Below are 7,126 nucleotides of genomic sequence, written 5' to 3'. Positions count from 1 at the left end.
CTCTCTCTTAGTGTTTAATTTCCTATTACACTGGCAATTACCTACTGCAAAATATCAAGTATATTTCTATTTTGGATATCTCTCTGGGTTCGTCACTTTCAAAAGTCTCTGCTCCATATCCTGCTAGACTGCTTTGTCTAAAACCCATATTTTAATTTTTAAAGCAATTTATCCTTTATAACTCCTTTTCCCATCCTATAAAAATGACGGATGAGGGAAGGTAGATAAAACTACAGATCAATCTTAGAGCTTGATAATCTAATAAATGCTTTGAGCACCAATCTTGCAGTTTACGACCTCTTGCCAATTGATTTACGGCCCCGTAGTAAATTTTCTCTCCCACTTATCCAGTATTTATTGGAACATCTTGTTCTTAACAGACAAAGTACTGTATAAAACATCTGTCAAAACAAAAGCCAATTCAATTAAATATCTTTTATTTCCAGATTGACTCTGCTTCTCTCCAGCATCCAGATTGCAAAACAACACACCATGTCCTGTACAACCTCCTGGAAGGTCTAGGAACATAAAATGTACTTGAAATACATTGGGAAAAAAAGTTAATATAAAGGGAGTGATGGATCCCTACTAACTCTGCATGAGGGCTGCTCCGCTCACACGGGTATAGCCCACCCAGGGTTCCTGTCCTCATTCTCAGCCCTGGCTCTGATACTCATCCCCCATCACAGCTAAGATTTTCTTCAGAAACAGTCTTGACTTATTTGGTAGTAATTGGCCTTGTTGTGCACCAGTTGTATTACCAGCTCTCTTCTCTGTGACATCCTTATTCACGTATAGGATGAATATTCTAGGCCGTACAAAGAGAATGAATGTACATGCAATCTCTTCAGGAATTTCAATTAAAAATGAAAAAGGGAAGCATCTATCCACTGCCATCCTGAAGGAACCACTAAGCAAATATAAACTGAGAAATTTTTAACTCATTGTACCCGCGTTTTCCTACTTATTGAGGTCTATGCGATTTTCTTTGTATTTTGCTTATTTGTTTGCTCGTCTCAATTTCCTTAGTTTCTGCTCTGGTCTTAGTTCTTTCTCCCATCTACTGCTTTTGGGTGTGGTTAGTTCTTGTTTGTCTGGTGTCTTAATGAACATCATTAGGTTGTTTGAGCGCTCTCTCTCTCTCTCTCTCTCTCTCTCTCTCTCTCTTTCTCTCTCTCATGTAGGAATTTAGAGCTGTAAACTTCCTTCCTTGAATGTCTTCATCATGTTTTGTAGGTTTTAGTATTTTCTCTAAGAGCTGCAGTGGTGAGAGAGAGCTCGGGCTCCATGGTAGAGGTTTGCCCCTCCCCCACCCCAGGTCTTACCATTTCCTTTGCATAAGAGTGAGAAATACTCAGATTAGCATCTCTGACCCCTCTCTTTGACCTACAGACCTTCTAGATCTGCTCTGAAGGTCAGCTTATGGAAGCTGTGACGTGTGGCTTAGGGAATCTTGACTCACAACATTCCCAGACATGTTCTCAAGTTCAAGGTTCCGATCTTGTGGTTGTTGCTAAACATTCTCCAAATGTAGCATGGATGAATGGCATATTGGAAGCATATGTGTGCTTATTTCCACGTTCATGTCCTTTGTGATTTCCCTGGGAATTACCAGTGTGAAGGAGGCGTGGTAGAAGCGGTGGTGGGGGTGGACCTGAGCAGTAGAGGCCCGTGATACATGTATTCCAGGAGATGTCTCTGCCATACTTGAAGCTGAAAACAAGCAATAGATACTCATCTTAAGGGGACAAGGGATTCTGTTGAATATCAAGAGTGCTATGGCTATTTTCTTCTTCTGTATGGAAATCTCTTTTCTCCTAGAAAGTTTTAGAAACAATGTTGAGTAGAGACTCACATTAACTGTGCCTCAGTGGGTGCTTTCAACTGGATGTGACTCTTCCGTTGTGACTTTTCCATATTTACAATGACTGGGGTAGAATGGATAACTTTTCCTCAACAGAACTTCAAACTTGTTCCCTTCTGAATTTTTTTAATGTTAGTTTACATCTTAATAGTGGAAGAGGAAAAGAAGGAAAATATAGCTTATAGTAATAATGGAGTGGCGTTTTGCAATTGATTGACTTTTGCTATCATCAGCCTGGGTTGTCACAGGTCCTTTATATATTAAGACTGATCTTTAAAACTCAGCCACAGATGGCCCTAAGTGGGTTTTTAAAAAAATAATTTACTTATTTTATTTTACATACATTAGTGTTTTACCTGCTTGTACGTCTGTATGAGGGTGCCTGATCTCCTGGAACAGGTGTCACAGACAGTCGTGAACTGCCTTGTGGGTACTGAGAATTGAACCCCGGTTCTCTGAAAGAACACCCTACTAGTGCTCTTAACCGCTGAGCCAGCTCCCTAGCCCCAAGTTTTGCTGTTGTTGTTTTGTTCATTTTTAAACATAAAAAAGTGTATGTGTGCGTGTGTGTATGTGTGTGTGCGTGTGTGCGTGTGTATGTGCATGTGTGTGTATGTGCATGTGTGTGTGCGTGTGTGTGCGTGTGTGTGCGTGTGTGCATGTGTGTATGTGTGTGTATGTGTGCGCGCGTGTGTGTATGTGTGCGTGCATGTGTGTATGTGTGTGTGCATGTGTGTATGTGTGTGCGTGTGTGCGTGTGTGTGTGCGTGTGTGTGTATGTGCATGTGTGTGCGTGTGTGTATGTGTGTGTGTGCGTGTGTGTATGTGTGTGCGTGTGTGTGTGTGTGTGTTCCTGGAGTAGCGTGTGCCCCCGAGCAGTGTGCATTCACACATACCCCTGTGGAGGGTAGGGGACAATATTCAGCAGTCGGTTGCTTCCTTCCACCATGTGGGTCCTGGGGATAGAACTCAGGTTGACAGCAAATATAATCTCTACACATTGAGACATTTCTCTGGCCCCCAAAGTAGGTTTTGTTTTTTTTTTAAATCTCACAAGTTACCCATGGGCACTTTAGTCGTTAGCCCAAAGAAAAACTACTGGTAGCAGGAAGACTTGTAAGTCTCCTCACAAGTCTCCCTTGTCCCTTCTTCCCAACCATTCTGCCCCCACCCTGATGGTGCCAATAGATTTAGAGTAAAACAGCCAAGTAGAGCACTTGGTGCTGGGAGACCTCCAAGTCTAGGCTTGCTAGGCTCTCGTTTCCACTGTCTTCTTGGTAAAGCATAGCTGTACTCAAGACTGTCTCCTGTCATGGCCCCGGCTGCAGGCCCCTGCCTCTTGCCCAGGTCTCCCTTCCCATGCAAGCAGCAGATTCCAGGAAAACCCACCAGCACGTGGTATCTGCTGAGTGAATGATGACATGGATCGGGCTCTGCACACCAGTCTACTTACTGTAAGATCCGTTTGTGTAGACAGGTACGATGCACACAGTACTCACTCCAACGCTCAGAGCCTCGAGGGTGCAGGCTTGGCTTGGGTTACTGCTATTTGGGACAGGAAACCAGCATGAGCCCAAACTAAGAGACCTTTCTAATCCTTTCAACCCGGGGTGGGGGGCATGACTTTAATACCCAGCTGAGAAGTATCCACAAAAGGCCACAAGATGGCGGTGAACTACACCGAAGATGGCTTGAGAAGATCCGCCTTTGCAGCTCTTGCAGAGCCTGAGGCTTTAGTGAGGCATAATAAAGCTGACCCTTTCTCCAGGAGGCTCAGCGTGGCAGCTGTGGAGGTTGGGGGCACTTGTTTCTTCTCCTTTCTCCCTCTCCCCATCTTTTCCCCTATTCCTCCCTTCCTCCTCCCGCCTCCTCCTCCTTCTCCCTCCCTCTGATCCTCCCTCTCTCCCTCTCCTCTTCTTCTCCTCTTAGAAGGGTCTCACATAGCCCAGGCTCACCTCAAATTCACTATGTAACTGATAATCTTGACTTTGATTGTCCTCCCTCTACCTCCCAAGTGCAGAGTTGCACTCCTGGTCAGAGCAGTACGGGGGATCAAACCCTGGGATTCATGAGTGCTAGGTAAGCGCTCTATCAACTGAGCTACACCCAGCCCCCCTCACCCCATTCCCCACTTTCCCCCTTTGCTTTCTACATGCACTGCCCCTTCTAGGCACTGGAACTCTGGGCCATGTCTCTCCTAGAGCTTCCCTGTTCAAGGTCCCCACTCACTCCTTACCCTGGTCCTTGAGTTCACAGCCCCACCTGACTCAACTTGCTTCATGCAGCTGTGGCTGAACCAGCCCAGCCACTAATGTGCAAAAAGCAGAGAGACTATGCTTATCTGGCAGATTCTTAATAAGATGTCATACTGTAGATACTGCAGATTCTTCAAGTCATGACTAATGCGGATGACTCCTAGAGAACTTCAAGTCTCTAATGTTCCTACAGGATCAGTAACTCAAGCTGTTGCTGGGCATGGTCCCATCTTGTTCTCCAATCAATTTTTCTAAGCAATTACTCTGATCACAGAGGTGAGGCAGAGGCTAACACAGGTTAAAGAATGCCCAGAGGCCTGTGTTTGAGTTAGAACAGGAATCTGAATGTTTTATGTTTTAATTTTCATGCTTTCCAGCTTCCAGAGGTCATAGTTCTTCTTCTTCTTCTTCTTCTTCTTCTTCTTCTTCTTCTTCTTCTTCTTCTTCTTCTTCTTCTTCTTCTTCTTCTTCTTCTTCTTCTTCTTCTTCTTCTTCTTCTTCTTCTTCTCCTCTTCCTCCTCCTCCTCCTCCTCCTCCTCCTTCTCTTCCTCTTCCTCCTCTTCTTCTTCCTCCTCCTCCTTCTCTTCATCCTCCTCTTCTTCCTCCTCTTACTCTTCCTCCTCCTCTTCTTCCTCCTACTCTTCCTCTTCTCTCCTCCCCTTCTCCTCCCTCCCTCCCTCCCTCTCTCCCTCCCTCCCTCCCTCCCTCCCTCCCTCCCTCTGTCCCTACATCCTTTCCTCCCTTCCACCATAGCTTTGGGCTTTTCTAATCCAGCTTCTAACCTACCCAGAACTTTGTTCCTTCACATACCATTCAAGGCCTTCTTTGGCCGGGGATCAGTCAGCCCTCCAAAGTCACCTGCCTCCTATGCTTCCATCTCTGACTTCTCTCCCACTGTTGGACTTGGGCTGAAGGCTCTGGTTATATCTATCCCCACCAAAGATCTCTGTAATTCCAAGAACTGACTCAAATGGTTCTTCCACCAGGTTCTTCATGTCCTGCTGAGGCTCCTGCGACATTCAGATCTATACAGGTGCCACCCCTCATCTAAAGGGCCAGGTCTTAGTTAGCTGTTCCTCCCATGATTCCCCTGAGGACTTTGATAGGCCCGGAGTCTGCCTTTCCATTCAGTGCACAGCTAGAAAAGCTTAGTCATATGTAGGCAACTAATCTGGCCATAGTGAATTCTGATCATGTGCTTGTTTGGTTGGCTGCTTGGATCTTATTGTCAGTGAATAAATACCAGGAGTTGGCTGACAACCCTTGGCAGAAACTGCTTTGGCAAAGTCACCCAGTGTTCAGTCTTTGTTGCGTGCCTAACCTCTTGTCGTAGTGCCTCTGTGAGCCTAGTGACCTGATCCTTATCTTTGGACTCTGCTCCAAAACCTGCTTCAGAGCCTGTGTTTACACCCCCCCCCCCCGTATAACTCATCTGTTCCAGTGTATTCTGGAGCAATACAACCTGTTTTAACTGGAACAGAGACCAAGAGGGGTGGGGGCATCCTTCGGCAAGGAGGGCCTCACTTGCCTCCTAAAATTACCTCATGCTATCCAAGTTCAGGCTCATCTTGACTTTCTGTCATTCCCTAAGGGTTACTTTTCTGCAGAAAGCTCTTGTGATGGGGTGGGGGTTGGGCCTCTGGCTGTGAAAGTTCCTGTACCAGCTGATAAGAATGTCTGTCAGCTCCAAAGAGGGGACTGCCCTCTAGCCTGCCCTTGCTTTCTTCTCCCCTTCCCTCCTGGGCCAAGCCTGCCTAGTCTCCTGTCCTCTTCTCTTTTGTCATCCTCAACAATGGGCTTCTTTCAGGGCTTGCCCCTTCTTGCTGCCTCTCGCCTCTCTCTGAGCTTGTCTATTCTCATGGTTTCATTAACACCTCCTTGCAGATGACCTCTTCAGCCATGACCCTTTCCTGTGTCCCAGACAGTGGTTACGACTGCTGACAGGACATCTCCCCTCCTGTGTCCTGTAGGCCCTTCCATCTCAGAGGGCTCTGTCCTCTTGACACTCGACAAGGGGCCTTGCTGTCCTGGATGCCCATGTCACAGTAGGGCTCCTGCCTTGTTTCCCAGAATTTCTAGCTAGAAATTTTAAGTCTGCCAAAGGCTTGCTCTGTATGGGAAGTAAACTTGGGCTCAGGGCAAGAGGGTTCAAGAAAGCCACCAAGAGGATGTAAGGGACTCACTCTAAAGAAGGGAGAGACGTGCCAGGGGCTCAAGGCAAGTGGGAGACTGATGTGTAGGCTGCTGTGCACAGCAGCATAAAAGGTGCATCCCACAAAGCTCCTGACTGGGCTAGCATTGCCTTCCTTTCCATTCCTATTTCTACCACATAGTTCCATGAGCTATTAATCTAAACTAGATCTCGGTAATGTCCACTGTCTCTGGTTGTGAGACTTTATCCATCACTAGCTTAACACTCCCCAAGCCCCCGCCCAGCACACAAATATTACACTCACCAGGTTATACCAGCTCTTAAGAAAAAAAATTCATCTGATGCCCTATTCTGCCTGACAGGCATTGTCTCAACACTGTGCTTGGAATGTATCGTCAGACTCACTCTGCTACACTCAAAACCCTGCTATTAATTGCTGCATGACCTTAGGCAAGCTGTTTAACCTTTGTGCCTCATCTGCAAAATGAGGATGTTGTTGCGAGGGCAGAATGAATTAATATAGGTATGGATTAGAACAAATGCCCGGTAAGTGATAGCTATTACCACTGCTCCTGTGTACTTGGGGTTTTGTGCTCCTCTGAGGCTGGTTCACAGGCTTTGGGGAGTTCTTTCCATCTAGTGATGAACTCTTACAAGGGACACTTTAGTTTCTCAGACTGGGCTGCACAGTCCAGCCGTCACGTGTATCTTAGCTCTCTTAACCCGCACTGAGTGTATCTTCCTCTCTCATTAGACCTTGGATCACAGGCAGAGGATGTTAAATGCATTTCTTCAGACTTCTTTCCTTCTGGACTATACTGCCCTTCTTTCAGGCAGGTAAAGACACAGGGCGGT

The 7,126-nt window shown here is 46.3% G+C and overlaps 1 long non-coding RNA gene across 3 annotated transcripts; it reads right to left on the bottom strand.

Moving 5' to 3' along the window:
- Positions 1–415: 415 nt before the first annotated feature.
- On the bottom strand, positions 416–5,207 carry LOC134480072 (uncharacterized). Of its 3 annotated transcripts, none has more exons than XR_015627834.1 (3): positions 4,930–5,207; positions 3,318–3,409; positions 416–1,713 (listed from the first exon to the last, which is right to left on the bottom strand). It is a non-coding gene; the product is annotated as an uncharacterized LOC134480072 (long non-coding RNA). The 3 variants fall into 3 exon arrangements; XR_015627836.1 differs by lacking the exon at positions 4,930–5,207 and adding an exon at positions 4,101–4,754 and having other exon boundaries at positions 423–1,713; XR_015627835.1 differs by lacking the exon at positions 4,930–5,207 and adding an exon at positions 3,820–4,091 and having other exon boundaries at positions 423–1,713.
- Positions 5,208–7,126: the final 1,919 nt, after the last annotated feature.

This window comes from Rattus norvegicus, chromosome 8 (assembly GCF_021556685.1).
Source record: "Rattus norvegicus strain SHRSP/BbbUtx chromosome 8, alternate assembly SHRSP_T2T, whole genome shotgun sequence".
Lineage (NCBI taxonomy): Eukaryota > Metazoa > Chordata > Mammalia > Rodentia > Muridae > Rattus > Rattus norvegicus.
This window is presented reverse-complemented; position numbering and strand designations above follow the sequence as displayed.